Genomic DNA, 16,423 nt, shown 5'->3' with positions numbered 1-16,423 from the left:
TATGGAAATCTAGTAAAAGATTTGGAAGACAAATGTCCATGCATTCTTAATGAATAATGACAAAAAGAAAGGGGTGAATAAATTTCAAAGTATTTGGTGATGTGTTCTCTGTACCGGTCTGTATCCTTCCTAAAATATCTACTGACAGAATTAATCAGGCAAATAGTGAAATGTGCACACAGCAGTATATTGGAAACATGGTGGGTATCTTTGGTTATTCAGAATACAACAGCTACCTTTTTTTGTGAAGCCAAATAAAATCAAGTGAACAGTTTGTCCACTAACATTGCACTTTTCTCACACAAGAACATTATGTTTCTCTAAGTCTTTTGATAAACATGGAACAATTGCCCTATAACAACAAGAAACTGAGGAAATGTGTTGTATGAGTTCTGCGAGCATTTTGCTAAAATAGCAGCAAATGACTTTTTCTATGAATGTAGGGATGTGGTTTGCATTTTGGCTCATTTCATTTCACTTATTTCTTTCATTGGCAAATGAAAGCATAGAGGAGTATATTTTTTAATTTAGAGTCACATTTTTTTCCTAACAGTGATTCCAACAAATATATTTCAGTTTAGGTTAGAATACTGCCATCCATCAGGCAGTGCATTCAGCTAAAAACTCTGGAATTACACAAGCATGAGTGTTAGACAGATGCTATGGGTAGCAAAAGAATAGCCAGTGCTGCAGATCAGCTGTATAAGAAAACAAAAAGCATAGGTCTGATTTCACATGTGGGAATCCAGAGTCAAATATTAGTTTTATCGGTGTCTGTGACTTTTTTTTCCCCACACTTGGTCAATTAATGAGATTAGGAAATCCCATTAATGAATCCTTTCAGTCTTTGCACATAGGCAGAGAAAATAGCAGGGAGCATAGAAAGGCATTTGGAGACAAGAGGTTCTTACAGATCTTACAGTTCCTTGAAGTTTTTCAGAACATATCTATCGTGGAAAAACAGTCCAGCTACACCCATGTATTCCCTGTCCAAGAGCTGAGCTAATCTGAGTTTACTAGCAGGAGGTTTTATATGACAGGAGAGCGCCTTGTGGTCTGGAGATGACCGACGATGCGGGACAGCCATGGGTGGAATACCTGCCGTGTCCCAGACCCCTCCTCATCCTCCTAGCAGTGGAGGATCTGGCTCCGTGCAGACTGGGGCACCACAATTCTTCCTGCTGAGAGTCTTTGGACTCTCTTTTTCTTGTTTCCCTGAGGAATTTGCGGAATTTCTAGCGATTCCTTTCTTCTCCAGGCTGAGGATACTAGATGATTTGTAGAGACTGGATTGATGCCGCACTGCCGAGACTGAAAAACTGCCTCAGCAAAGGAAAGAGAATTACATATACGTATGTGCTAAAATGCAGCCTGTACAGAAACTTACATAGCACAAAATAGGGAAGTAAGTGTAAGAAAATACTGACAAAGTTACTACATAATTGTTGCTGAATTTACTGAAAAATTCAAAAAGCCACTTGCAAGGACACAAGTGTGTATGTTATAAAATAAACCATACGGCACTCTCTTAGCAGTTTAATTCTGAGTAATACTGACTAAACTTTGCTTGGCCTTCAGCTGAGAAGTAAAAAAAAAAAGGTAGCATCTTAGAGTTACATATAATATTACCTCAGTGCCTCCCTAATCCATAACAGAAGCATTAATCACTGTGTCTTTGTCATGGCAGCAAGGCAGTTTGCAGTCTGTCTGTGTACTTGATTTATGAACAGCTGATGGCCATTGAACTGCAGCAATCCACCAAACAGTATTTTGTACTTCCTTCTGCTTTGAGTATAAATGTTAGAGAACACCGACGTTATATTCCACCTAATATGTACAAGGTTAATTTTGTAAGCCTCTTCATTTTCCCCTTCCTTTTGTGTGGTTTTTGTGTCTCACTCTTTCCTCTTCCATCACAAAATGCATTGCTGGTCTCAGACCCCCAGCTCACCACCTTGCTTAAAGGTCCGAGCTTTGCTGTGCTCAAGAGCAGGCTCAGCACACTTCTATCTTCCAGCACTATCAAGATTAGCTCCTGTCCCAGCTGAGCAAGAAATGGCATGGTCCTCCAGCCTATTTTCCTTCATCTCTCAGTAAGTTTCCTCTTGTCCCGTGAGTTTCACATGAAATGTGGAGTTTCAAGATCTGATGTAGATCCTTTTGAGCATGAGTCCCCAGTACCGCCAAACTCTACTTCACATAGTTGCTTTGGAAAGAAAAGGAAGGGGACTGGATTTGCATTTTTTTTTTCTTTTGCAGATGCCTAAGAGGTGGGACACTCAGCTTGAGCTACCATTTAGGAACACACGGGGGGTCAAAGAGAGGCTTCTCCTCAGCTGCCCCCTTACAAACAAGGCACGAGTCTTGAGTCCAAAAGCATCAGGCTCCAGTCTCACCAGTGTGTGGAGGGAAGTGGCTCCCTACTGGTATGTACTGGGGGTGACATGGTGGCCGTGGAAACCCGTACACTTCATGATTGCGCTCACTCTGTGTGGGTTTTCTGTTGCGGTCTGCTCTCTGGGGGAATTCTGCCCATTTTTTTATATCTGTGTGCTCCCTTTGTTTATGTTGTCTCATTCCTTAGGCCCCCTCTGTGCTCTGGTCTGCAACTTTTAAAAGCCAAGGCTACGTCCAAATTTCTATTAATCACAAGCCTATGACAGTGCAGCAGATTGCTGCATTCAGTAGCATTTCGGAGGATATTGCTTTGTAAACTGTACCATGCTATTCACCATTGCCTGTAACATAACACTCTTTGTTGGTTAATGGTGTCTAGAAAATAATGGTTAAATTTAAAGCATCTCGAATTCTGAAGAGTGTGTTAAGAAAAAAAAAAAAAGGAAAAAACAACTGCTAGGAAAGCTAGTTTTTTTAATGCTTTATCTCATCTCTCTTGGTAAGAGAATGAGGGATGTATTCACAAATATTTGAAGGATGGCTTGGAGAAATAGTGCTGCCCTACAGGAACTCCTGGCATCAAAGGGTGTGTAATGAGGCATAATGGGACAAAATTAGGCAATAAACTAACGAGATAAGTTCTTTCATCCTGGAGGTACATTCCAAACGTTCATAAATGCAATAGTGATTGCAAACATTTTTGGGGAAGGATTCCTACCAGCGAGACCTGCGAGGTACGGGCTGGCTAGGCGGGGAGGGAAGGAGGAAGGGGAGGCTGAGCAGCTCCCTCACCCGGGCCGGCACAGCACTGGCTCCCGCAGAGCCCTCTGCCACCCCAGAGTGTGTGGGGCTGTGTGCTATGGGGCGTCCCTCCCCAAGGAACCTGCTGGAAGCCCTGACCCCTGTAAAGCTGAGCTGAACCAAAGGGCTCTGACGAGACGCCACCTCACGCTGGTGGAAAAAACCCCCTTGGGTAGGACCAGGAAGAAGGTTTGGCCCAGATGTCTCCATGAAGCGCTTGGCCCAGATGTCTCCATGAAGAAGTACTCTGTGGGAGCCTGTCGCTGCTTCCACGGGCAACACGCCAGCGGCAGGGAGGGCAGAGGGGGGACACGCACCACGCACGGACCCTGGCACGCACGGTGGGCAGCGCTCGGCTTACGAGCGGGGAGGCAAAGCAGATCACGGATGCCAGTGTACAATAATTATTTAGGCTATAACCGCCGTAAGTGATGAGAACAAATTACTGGCCTGTTCCTAATGAGAGAGAGTTTGGGAGAAAACATAAAATGAAGCAGAGCAAAGTCAGGCGGTGGGGCTGCAGAGGGTGCTGCTCCGCATTACCTCTTTTGGTTTGCTGTTATTTTTCAGTAAAGAGCTTGTATTCTTATAGCGTCCTTTTTATAGGAGTGAAAATTTAAAAAATATTAATATTGCGAGAAACAGAAAACGACTCCGCATCCACTGTCACCCAGAAGATGGAGCTCTCAGCTCAGGAGCGGGCAGGATTTTCTTTGTGTTACCGAAAAATGAAACGTTTTTACTCTCACCCTTTTCTAATTTTTATCTTTTGCTAATATAATGCAGATTGGTTTTATACATTATTTATGGAGCCCAGAACTGGTATAGGGAATGCTGTCACTCATTTTAATGATTTAGATATGTTTTTTATTATTATTATACTGTATAGACTTTGGAAAACCTTCATTTGGATCCCATTTAGAATACAGGAAGTTGCCCAAAGCTTGGATGTGAACCTTAATTTACTGAAATCCTTGTAAGGCTGAGAATATTTACTGCTGGCATTTATTGCTCCTGTGAGAGTCAGAGCGGGGGGGTGGGTGGGGGGGGCGGGGGAGAGAAAGAGAGGAAAGGAAAGACAACCGTAACTTCAGCCAAAAAAGCAAAGAACATATGTTGGAGTCGTGCTCGGCTGTGCGAGTGCAGCAGTAGGGTAATCTGCCTGTGAGCCGCTCTGCCGGGACGAGGAGGTGCCTTACTGCCTCGGAGATTCAGGAGAGCTTTAACTGGACTCGTCCTTTGGAGACCCGAGTCTGCTTTTCTAAAGCCTCTCTTTATAAAAAAGTGGGTTTCACGAGCCATTAGGACACTTGGCTGGAGGCACCCCATAAAGGATTGGGCCCTTTTTCTGCTGCAGGAGAAGTCCCTTTGGACTCCCCACTGTGCTCTGCAGGTCAAGACCGTAGGGATTTTATCTGTGTGGCGGTTCCAGGGGTGCCCGAGGGAAACCCGACGCAGGACCCCAGGCAGCCCTGGCTGGAGCAAGGGGAGAGCTGCAAATCCGCCATGGTGTTGCAGGGGGCTGGAGAAGGTGGCCCGGCAGCCAGCACTAATGGAAGCAGGAAAGATCTCTTATTTTTCTTCCTCCTTTCAGTTACTTTGTGCCTGCACAATAATAATAAGCCTAAACAACCTTGGCTGTTAAAACTTGTAGAGAAAAATATTCCTAGGATAGGGGCAGTCTTTGCTCAGGCTAAAAGTACAGGTGATTTCATCAGCCTCCAGCCTTTCAGAAAATCGGAGTTCTGCACTTCAGGAAAAAGAACAAGCCCCAGTAATTCTCACAGTGTTTTTTCCTATAAAGAAAAGCAGAGCAAAATGTTTAAAATATTTTTTTTTTAGGTATTTGCTTTACACTCCCCTGCTCCTCCAGCCCCCTCTCATTCAGCTTAACCTACCTTCCAACCAGTCTCTCTGGTGGCTTGTTTGTCCTGCACCACAACAGTTAAAATGGCTAATAAAGCAGCTGGCAGGAGGATGAATGAAGGGACCATGCCAGCTATTGCCCCTATTGTGGAAAAAAACAACGGCGCAACTTTGATATGTCTACGCTGAAATTTCCTCAGAAACCTGTGTATTATGGACCAGAGATTTCTTAAATGGAAACACTGTTTTGTGAATCTCTAAAGAAATGCAATATGTTTTCTGAAGAGCAGTTTAATTTAAGAGATTGCCTATTTACATGAAATACCCACAACTGTTTGTTACTATTATTGCTGAAACAGCTTTTGATGATATACTGTCATTATTTTGAATTTAGTTATGCTTTGTTAGTATTTATTACCGGCACTGTGAAAGGATCAAGGCATTGCTCAACAAGGCGTACCGATGTGTGGCAAGAAGACAGTTTTTCTCTAGGAGCTCACAGCCAGAGTATGGCCATACAGGAAAGCAGGATGGAGTGAGCAACTGGGAGAGGGCAAAGGCAGACAAAGTCAGTCTATGGAAAGCTGCCCCTCTCTTACAGGCTATATACTGCATTCAATAGCGGAGTGAGTCCCAGACAGAAAAGATTACAGCTAAGGTCTCAAATCTCAAATATAGCTCAGTTAAAGAACATGATTAAAATAGCAAGTACATAAAATTGGAATACCTGTGTTCATGACACACTATCTAGATGCTTACAATATACTTATAATCATCGCACCAGATTGTCTCCTGCATAAACACCTAACGTCTCTCCAATAAAGACCTTCTGAAGTACCTTGAAAGATGTGCGGGTAGTTCAGATATGCAATGTCTGCTCCTAGAATTAGGAAAGCTGAAATGAAGAGAAGGGATTTGCAGTTGCTTGTAGAGCTGGAAGCTTAGTGATCATTCTTTATCTCTTACTGTGTTAGTGGGAGGACACCCATCTTGAACAAACCTCTAGACACAGTTGTTCATTTTTACATTAAGATGTCATTTCACATTAATTTAAAGGACTCCACTGCAAAATGTGGCAGCATAGTTTCATTCTTAATAATCTCGTAATGATTTCAATTTTGAGAAGATATTTAAGCATTGGAATAGATAAGGAGAACGTGGAAATTACATCATTAGAGCTGTTTAGAACAAGTTGGACAAATATCTGTCAGGGATGACACGGATATAGTTGATTCTCCCTTGAGGCAGAGGAATAGAATATACGACCTATTTACTCTGTTTTCTAAGACTTGTGTGAGACTGGCTGTAGGTGCTTAAATGCAGAAAATATTCTGTGTCAAAATAAAGAAAAAGACTAACTGCATTGAAATAAAGTTCAACTGAACTTGAAGCTAAACAAGAAATTTGTAGGAACCACGTAATTCCAAAATTAAACATAAATAATATCTAAAATTCCAAAGGAAGGTGAAATTTTAAGAAAATGCATAGAAGATAGCATGAGAAATGCTCAGAAACAGAATCCAAGGAACCTCAGCAATGCTGTATAACAAAATTACCAAATAAAATTATTCCAAAGAGAGGCATTTTTTGTGTTTCTAGTTCCAGATTCAAATGTTTGCCTAAAAATAGAAATTATGGGGTTTTTTCTCTTTGTGTCATCATAGTGTTCCCATTAAGAATATAGCCAGCAGCTACTTTCGTTAAGAGAAGCCTGTGATCTCAGCTGCAGGAAGAACAATGGAAACATGCTGTTCTTCTCAAAATGCCCCTGTGGATATAGGCTTCTTCTGCTCTGCTTTTTCATCATAGACTCTCTTCACACCAGCACCGCAAGCCTCAAAGCAGCCAGGGAAGAGTAGGGTCAGGCTGGATTTCTGGGTACCTCCATCACTTGGCGCAGGCTGGGTATGCGCTGGCCGTGTCCGCAGGTTGAGCTGCAGGATGACGAGGCTGCTGTTCTGCGTTGCTTTTGCCATGCTGGTGCTATGGTCTGGCCGACAGCCTGTAGACCAGATTTCTTGGCATCTCTCCTAGAAGGGCACTCATCCCCTATCTCATACCATATGCTACAAAGGTAGACGGGACTGATGGGCAGCCTGAGTTTTGCATACTGTGGACACAGTGAGCTCAGCTGTAATCATCCTGTCTCCATAAATACGCCCTCAGAGAGCCAGGTCAGGGAGTGTGGTGGGCTATATTCTGCTCATGTAACCACTTACTCAAGCAGAGTATAGATGCAGCATCGTATTGGGACTTCACTTCCACTTAGGGGAAAGCAACCATTTTGAAAGGCAAGTTTCCCATGCTCTCCATGACTTTTCCTGCAGAAGAACTCCCAAAAATAAAAATAATATAGGGGGGAAATTGTTATTAATCCTACAACACTGTCTTGAAGTGTAGGGGACAGACTTCCATAGTTTCAACTACTTGAAGAGGGAAAAGAATCACCTGTGATCACCTATGATCACATAATCAGAGGAACGGAGTACTACTTTTATTCAAGATACCCTTTTAAATTAAAATTAACTCCCAAACTAACTACCCTGGTTGATTTGTAAAACCCTAAAAATGTATAGCTATTTTGTGCTTTCCTTGTTAACAAGATGGTTATATTTGGCAAGGCCGTGACCTTCTACGAGCATCTGTTTGAGATCTTCATTGACTGTTTGATGGATATGCTAAAGAAGAACCAGGACCTTTGAGCTGACACCGTTTTGCTTCAGGATATCAAATGCTAGAAGGACATTGTCTTGTTGGCTCCATATGATGAATTCTTGCAGGTGGGATTCAATCAAATATGTAACAAGCAGTGTACAGTGACCTGATTATTTATCTTGTCAAATAGAGTCCCTGGACATAACTATCAAGCTGGCATTGACACTGGAGTATAACTAGCTCTGTATTAAACACATCCAGCTGTGATGTGGAGACTGCAGCAATTATTTACTTAAGAAGCATCAAACACAGTGCTGAGGATGTTTGAAAGACGTGAGAGCCCGTATAGCAGCAACTGCTGCCTCAGTAGCTTTTCTGAAGGTGTCACAATCTCAAATTTTCACAAGACTGCTCTAAAAGGTCATGCTTGTATCAGCTTTAGTGCAAATTAATGGAACATACCCACAATTGGAGGGGTTTTATTCTTAATATTTTCATTAGCTAATTCATCCACTGTAGCAGGGTACAATCAGCTAATGAAATTTCTAGATCTTGCCCACCAATGGCCTTCAGTAGACTTTAGCACAGTCATAGTGCCACTGCAGCTGAAGGGATCTCCTTCCACCGGTGCCTCAGTTTTCCTGGTAGGACTTTTTCAATGTGCTGCTGAGTTGAGGCAGCAATGACATGAGGTGACCTTTCAGTCATTTATGCCAGCTTCAGCCAGTGATACTTGTGCCAAAAAATATTCTAATACTGGGGACTCTTGACATGCCCAGTCTACTTCCTAGCATTGAATCACTGTCATATCTAGCCGACTTGTTTGGTGAAGACCAGCTGTAGAGGAGGATGGTGACCGGCTACATCGCTGATGTAGCTCCACTTCAGAGTTAACTGAACTATTGACCCAACTCTCTTTGGATCCTGTATAATTATAACAATTAGATAAAACAATAATTAGTAAGTTATCTTAATTAAAACCTATTTTTATAAAGTGCAGCTTGTGCACAAGTTCTCAATTAATTTTAACTACATGGAGAATCAAGAGAGTCTGTTGTTTTAAGTTTATTCAGGACAAAGAACAGATGCTAAATTTCTTTAAATGACCAGTTTAATTTAAGCACAAATTAACAGATGTGTTTATTAATGCTCAGAACAATCATCCTGTTTTTAAAGGATGAGAACTGTAAGTTTGGAGAAGGTGTGCTCTTTTTTTGTACATAATACAAATGGTGAATCTCTGCTTTAGAAGCAAGAGAGAAGTCTCCCTAAACTGTAGGGTCGTGACCGCGACCTCCATACCAGAACTGAGAAGCCGCTAACTTTGTGGTGAGGTGGGGGAAGTGATTTTTTTAAAAAGAGATTCTCGAAGTTGAGACTTTTTACGAAAGATTTGCTGTGAGTTGGACCCGATGCAGGGTGTCCACGCAGTTGGGCTTTGCCTTTTCTTCATTGTACTTCCTTCGACAGGCAGCCCCCAGAGCAGGAGGGGCTGCACATCCCTCGAGTGCCACACTTCGCCCCTGTGTTACCTCCACAGATTGTTTTCTGCTTATCCTTTAAGTACTCTGGCCATCATAAGCTCATGTACGATCCCAAGCTATGAAACCATACTGCATTTTAGGCACAAGAGCCAGCTTTGAGAGGTCCCCTATGTTTGCAGAAAATCTAAGCATCAAAAAATGCTTCATATCAACACCTATCAGAGTCCGTGATTCCTGGTATTGATGGGAATTAATTGGCTGTGTGAAATTTGAGAATTATACAGGTTCACTGCTAGAACTAAGTCACAATTAGTGCCGAGTGCTTTTGCCACTAAAAAAGCCCCATGGATTAGGCCTTTCAGAATAAAGAAAACCTGCTTCTGAACTTTTTGCCGCAGTTGGATACTCAGTCGTAGAATAGTCTACATACTGCCAGTACATTTACAATGTAAACGCTTTCTTTTCAAGGTCAGGGTTTTAAAGCACTAGACTGCTATTGAAACTGCAGGGGCAGAGCCTGAACAATTCTACTGGTTTTCTAAAAATAAGGAGCTTTATAGCTAAACTGCAGGATGTATTTTAAAAGAAAGAGTCTCAACATTTTTCTTTTTACTGCTACTTGTATCCCATCTCTACCAATTTTACTGCTTTACACAAAGGCACATCTATCGCAAGGCATGGCATAAAATCAACACTCTTCCATGCTAGCAGTTAAGCCCAGTCTTACAATATTTGTGATGTGCAACAATATTCAAATACATTAACACTAAACCTGACCCACCAAAGGGAATATGGCTCCACAAATAAAATGACAGAAAAGGAGAATGCCTACTTGGTTAATTCAGACTTAGCTGCAGCTACTATGTTGAATTTTACATTTTAATATGTCATTTTTTTCATTTAAAACCTGCATCCCTCAAATACCTCATGAAATCCTGCAAGACTCTGAGGCATGAACGAAGCAATTGCTTCCTTCATTATAAATGATTAATTCTAATCAATCAGGGCTTAGTATTCCCAAACCTTTAGAGCTCTCTTGTTTAGCTTTTGCAGCGCTTGAAAATGTTTATTGACTGAAGGGTGAAAATATTTTTTTCTTGTTATTGAAAGAGATCTGCCATTAACTGTGATACCTTAAAATACTGAGGACTAAGTTCCGGTCCATTTGTAGCTAGGCATACGGACAGAAAAACAGTGAGGTGTCGGCACACAAGATTGTCCAGTGTTGCAAGTGAAAGATCATATAGCTGCTTATATCCATACTTACCTGGAGGCTGTGACAAGTGATCATGCGTTTTCAGGTTTAGAGGACAGCTCAGCATATACCTGGCTGCTCCTGCTTCAGATTTCAGGGTAAGCTACTTTGGCCATAGCCTAGCTGACCATTTTGCCGGGCCCAGCTGCTAAGCGCAGTCCCAATGTAAAGCCCCTTATGGGGTTTTACAGTGAACGTAAGTGCCGCCGGTCTTGCTTTCCTGGTCCTCACTGAGGAGCAGGACTGAGGAAAAGCACATGATAGTGCACAGATAACAGTGACTCATCTCTCATTTTGATTTTCTCCTTAGCTTTTAGTACCAGATTTAAAGGTGAAATACTTAACCTCTCCTTTATACACGTCCAAAGATCTTGTTCTTCAATTCCAAGCAAGTCTAATACTGACAGTGTGTTATTCATCATTAACCAATGTGGGTAAAAGGACATTTTTTACATACAAACTCATTTGTTTTTCCTAATTTGGTCATTCGATATTACAATGAAGATACATATGTAGATACCATACATGAACAGTTATTTTTACATGGTATCACACCTTTGATAAAATATCTGTTTGAGTAAGTATGAAAAACTAAGTAAATAAAACTGTGTTCTTTTGTTCCAAAATTTATAGTTCTAAACATAAAGCTTTCCTTTTCTACTTACCCTAGGTTTTGTCCTGAAGAACAACTTTTTTGAAGTCAGACAAAGTGTGGCAATTTAAGTGTCCCAGTCCAAGTATGTCTTAGCTGAATTTAGATACTGGGCTGTAAAACTCCATTTTTCTTCTCCAAACTTTTTCAGTTGCATCTATATCTTTCAACTATTTCTTCAGTGTTTCTATTAAGATTTGCAAAAAATATTATGGGGAAACTCTAGCAATTCTTTGAGAAATAACAGAATTGTATTTGATGAAGTTGCTACAGTTTTTAGGACAAGACTTAACTATTAGTAGTTTTAGAGCGCAAATTGTATCATAGAGCTATATTCCCTGCATTCTGATTTCATTCCTCCTTGAACCAGGTACACTAAGAAGAAAATGTTTCCATTCTTTAGCATGTAGAAACTTACATATGGTTTGCTATTACTGCTGCCCAGCGCCAAAGCCAACATCTCAATCTGTGCGAAGAAACAGGAGGACAGCCTGTGGGCGGGCTCAAAGCATGAAACAGAAGGAGGGAGAGGGAGTGAGCGGGGGAGAGACTACGCGCATATGTCCAGAGGAGTTAAGTAGTTAGAGCATCCATTAGGGAGATGAAGGACCAAGACTCGTATTCTTCTTCTGTATGATCCAAGAAATTTGCTTAAACTCGGCTCTACAAGATCCCCAACGGCCACGTTATTTGGTTACTCAGTCCTTTCCAAGTGTCTCTTCTTAGAGATGTTCTGTTATGAATAAATAAAAGATATCCCTTGGAGCAGGGATATTCAGTTCATGTTAATTAACCAGTATTCTGTATGTTCTGCCTCTTTTTGTTCCTCTGGTATCTATATGAAGTGGAACAGCACCAGTGGGACAGATGGAAGGTTTCATCCTAAACTGACCTAGGAGATGGAAAATGTTGGTTAACGTTCTTGCTGTGCACGAGAACAGAGCATGGTTGCAGGATGTGTCTCGCTCCTCAGGATCCTCCTGAAGGAGCATACCTGATCAGAGTTAGTGTTAGGTGCCCAGATCCAGGCAGGTCAGCCGCTTTGGCTCCTGGGGCTTGTCCTCTCCTCTGAACTGCAATCGTACCTGGTAAAGCAGCTCTCTTTTCTTCCAGAAGTGCTCTCTGCTCCCACAGGCTCCTAAATCAGCAATGGAGATGGTATTAGATGGCAATCTTCTATGAGTAAGATATTTCAGTGACGAAGTTACTTTGAGGATTTATTCATAGCTTTTACTGAAATCAGTGGGAAATGCACATCTAGATTCCTCTGCAGGTCAGCCCTTAGGAGTTTCAATGGGAAAGGAATGTCTGGGCATCATCTGTGTTATTAAATTTTATTTTTGATGCCTCCGTAGATTTTATAGTTTTGCAAAAACACCTAGCAAACGTGGAATTTATTGCTCATAGTTCATCCAGGAAATGTGTCATAGTACAAGATGGACTGAACATAAAAGATAGCTGTTTTGGTTTTGCTTTTCAAATGTTAACAAGTATATGGCAATGGTCTGTAAAACTGTTAAATAGATCAATAAATAATTCCAGTGATAGCATATTGAATTTCAATAGTCAGTGAAAACCAACACACTGAAAATGCTGAATTTTGCTTTTCTAATGACTAAGTCTGTGTCACTTTACCATAAATACTCAACTTTAGCAATTATCATCAAGGCCTTATTCAACAAGTTTCTAATTTTAACAAATGTAATTTACTGCAGTAGTGAATTGTTGATATGATACCTATTCTTTATTCCTTCATGAGTTTAACCCATAAATTGATTATATAAGTAAAAATGTCTGCAGAGAATTTGGGGGTAAGCCTAAGGAATAGGAGGGGAAAAAAAGCACTGTTTGTTACACTCTTGGGATATAGAACTGAAGGTCCCCTGATGTTTCAGTTATCTGACATCCAGGAAGCTGGCAGCATCCAGTCTTTAGGGAGAAGCTCAGATATCCCAGCTTGCCTGGGTAGTAGGATTTGTCCAAGGACCTTTGCTGTGGTGGGTCGGTGTTTACATGGTGAGACCTTCAGTACTGTAGTGCTGAAGGTTGCAGCACCTAACCTTGCCACCCTGCCATCTCAGAGACCTGACGTACAAGATTATGAACTGGAAGAGTCAGACACTAAACATACCTTCCCAGAAGGAACAGAAGACTTCCAGACCTGAGCTAGGAATCACAGGTGGCTTTCCAGGAACCAGTGCCTGAAAAAATAAAGCATTGCAAAGCACTGATTTCAGAAGAGGTTAACTGAAAATATTAATAATGGACTGCTGTAAATCAATTCATGTAATGAAAATACTGAATAAAAGAGGTAAAAGAGCAGCACAATTTTATAATGTAACAGAAAGAAGCATAACACCAAAATTCTTCTTAAAGGACATAAAAACCATTAATAGATGGCTAGCCAACTGGCGCTAAATCTTGTCCAAGCTTTTGCTGTTAAGGTATGAGAAAGTGAGGGCCTTTCTGCCCTGCAGGTGAGGACCTCGACAATCGCTGATGTTCAGCTGCAGAGGACTGCTGCTTCAGGGCATGTTGATCTTCATTATCTAATCATTAATACCTTATTATCCAAACATTAGTACAGGCTGCACTGTTACAAATAAGGCAAGTGGATGTATTCCCAAACAGACTAGATCTGAGTGCATTAGTGTGTATTCTAGGATTAGCTAAACCAGCCTGATCTCGTACAGTGGTCAGTCCTATCTGCACCAGTTCATTCCTTTTTTTTAATCTTGATTTTTCTTTTCCTGTCATCTCTTCTGACATAACTTTGGCAGACAGACTTACTTTCTAAAACACTCTATGAGGAAGTCTTACAAAATGTACAAACACCTATTGGCATTACTACATCTCCTCAGGCGTACGCTTCCTCCACTTCTGCCGCATTCTTTATGTCAGGATCAATCTGTTTTTTTTTTAAACTGATGTTTGTACAGCACCTAATCTAACAGGGTTTTGGCCTCTCAGGTGCAGCTGCATGGAACAGTAACCCAGTAGGATATATGAAGTAGAGAGGTGTAATTTAAGGCCCTGGCCTATGAGAAATGAAAAGGGAAGCTGAGCAAAAGTAGAAAACCCACTGCTACCATCTGAGGTAGTCAGAATTAGCTATTAGACCAGGCACCGGACATGTCAACAGGGAGTGTACCCATCAGATGTGTTCATAGTAGGCATGAAATATATCCTGACAGTGCCAAGAAGCTTAGAGCTCTGGGTGGTACCTAAACAGGCACCAGATGAAGCTTCTGTCAGAAGGGGAGTGTTCAGTGTGAGCCAAATGGGCTTCCCACAATGGGAAAGTATTTCTAGGAACAGGTTTACAGTGAAAAAACCCCCATTATAATTTGTTAATTTGGGCATAATGCTCAACAAAGCTCCCAGGTTTCATGTGTCTGTTGCCAGGCTGGAAATTAAAGGGTACAATTATAACCACCAGAACACAAAGTTACAGATATTTCATGCTTTCCTCTCTGCAACCCACTCAATAGCTTCTACAGGTAAACAACCCGGCACATGAACCTAAAACCTACACTCTCCCATTAGAACTAAATTGTCCGATGACAACTTTTTACAGCTTCTTTGCCTTTCACAAAAACTAAATTAATTGGCCGTGCATTGCCTCTTCATATCCTACTGTGTTATTCCTCATTCCTGCATAACGTTGTCTTCTCTGGATGAATAACATGTAGTAAGTCTGTGTGGCTTATGTAATTTAGTGCCATTTGTCTAGGTTGGGCTGGTTGTTGTCACTCTGGTTTGCCCTGTTCCCCGCCATCCTCGCCCCTGCCCCAGCCTTCCTGAGTTTTACAATAACACTTTAATGGTTTTGTGACCTACTAAGCATGAGCATTGTGGAATGTGTCTAGGAGCTGTAGTTCACTACCTGTATTGTAATCCAAATGCAGTAATTTAATAAAAATGTTGGGTTCAACTTCTAGATACATAAAGTATTTTGATGTTGTCAATGTCTTACTAAAATCGCTTAAATCCGCTGGGAATTAATTATGTGTGTGAAAAGTAGCAAACTCTAGAGGAACTATTTAATGTTGAGAAAAAATATACCAGCCCAATGGCTAATGCAACAACTTTTGTTATATAACAGCAATAAATTTTCTGCATGCATGAGATATGCTGATAAAGCAGAAAGTTTAGTTACTTACACTGCTGAAAGTTGCATAATCACCCGTAATCCCACTGCTTCCAGTAAGTGTACTGGGTACTGAATACTTCTGAATAAACACGTCCATGTGGAAATTTATGGGGTTTTTTTCCCCCGCACATTATTTAAACAATAGTAATCACATTCATGGCAGTAATTTTTGCCTGTGAAAGGGATATATGATTAGGTCTCAATAATAATATTAGGAGAACTGTTATTGACTGATTTTCAGGTAAATGTGTACACATTATGAAGTATTAATACTTAATTACATGTTTCAGCAAATAATCAAGTTTTGTTTCACAGTGCAAGTGTTTATACCATTCGATTTGTCTTCATAGTTCTTCCTCATTTCTGTATATATATATATATACGTTTGAGTAGTCAGCACCAAGCAACTCAAATTGGCATGAAAATATTACCTCACATGCACATTAAAATGATTTATAAAATAGAATCAGTAAAAAAACCCCAAAGTGGGCTATTTATCACTGAAAAAGATCATAGTTTCTGACACTTTATTTAGTTCATTTATATACCCTGAGCCAGAGCTTTAACTGAAACTAACTTTTCTTGCCTTCAGCAGAGCTGGGCTAGCAGGGACAGATAATGAACCAAATCTTTGATCTTGATCTCAATTTTGGTGCTAGCTGAAACTGAGAGCTGCTTTTTCAGTTGTTCAGCTCCACACATTGAAGCCAGAGCAGACCTTTAGGAAAGTGGAGATTTCCCTGGAGAGTCTGGGTTTCAGCTCCAATCTGGCCCATTTGTAGAAGCCTCAACAAAGGTCTCACAGTTTACTAATATCAAGATTCCTATAAATTTACGTGATTACTGTAGATCTTACAGAGGTGAAGGGAGGTTTGGGGTTTTTTTTCTTTTTTTCTTTTTTCTTTTTTTTTTTTGCTCTGTAGGTGCTCCTGTTACTGAAGGGTCTTGTCTCTTTAGGGAATAACAGTAAGCGCTAAACCAGAACATGTTCAGGCTGTTCTGGTCTACTCAAAACTACCCGTAGTTGTGTAAGAGTGTGCCATGTTATGTCATACAACACCATACAGAAATTTCCGAACTTGTGGTGGGACTTATTATTGTGTTTGTGATGTGTTATTACCACTTCTGATCCTGGAGCGGGCTTGGACTGTCACTGCTTT

The sequence above is a fragment of the Accipiter gentilis genome, chromosome 3 (genome assembly GCF_929443795.1).
Source record: "Accipiter gentilis chromosome 3, bAccGen1.1, whole genome shotgun sequence".
Taxonomy (NCBI): domain Eukaryota; kingdom Metazoa; phylum Chordata; class Aves; order Accipitriformes; family Accipitridae; genus Astur; species Astur gentilis.
The sequence above is the reverse complement of the archived record's forward strand: the minus strand, read 5'-3'. Positions refer to the sequence as shown.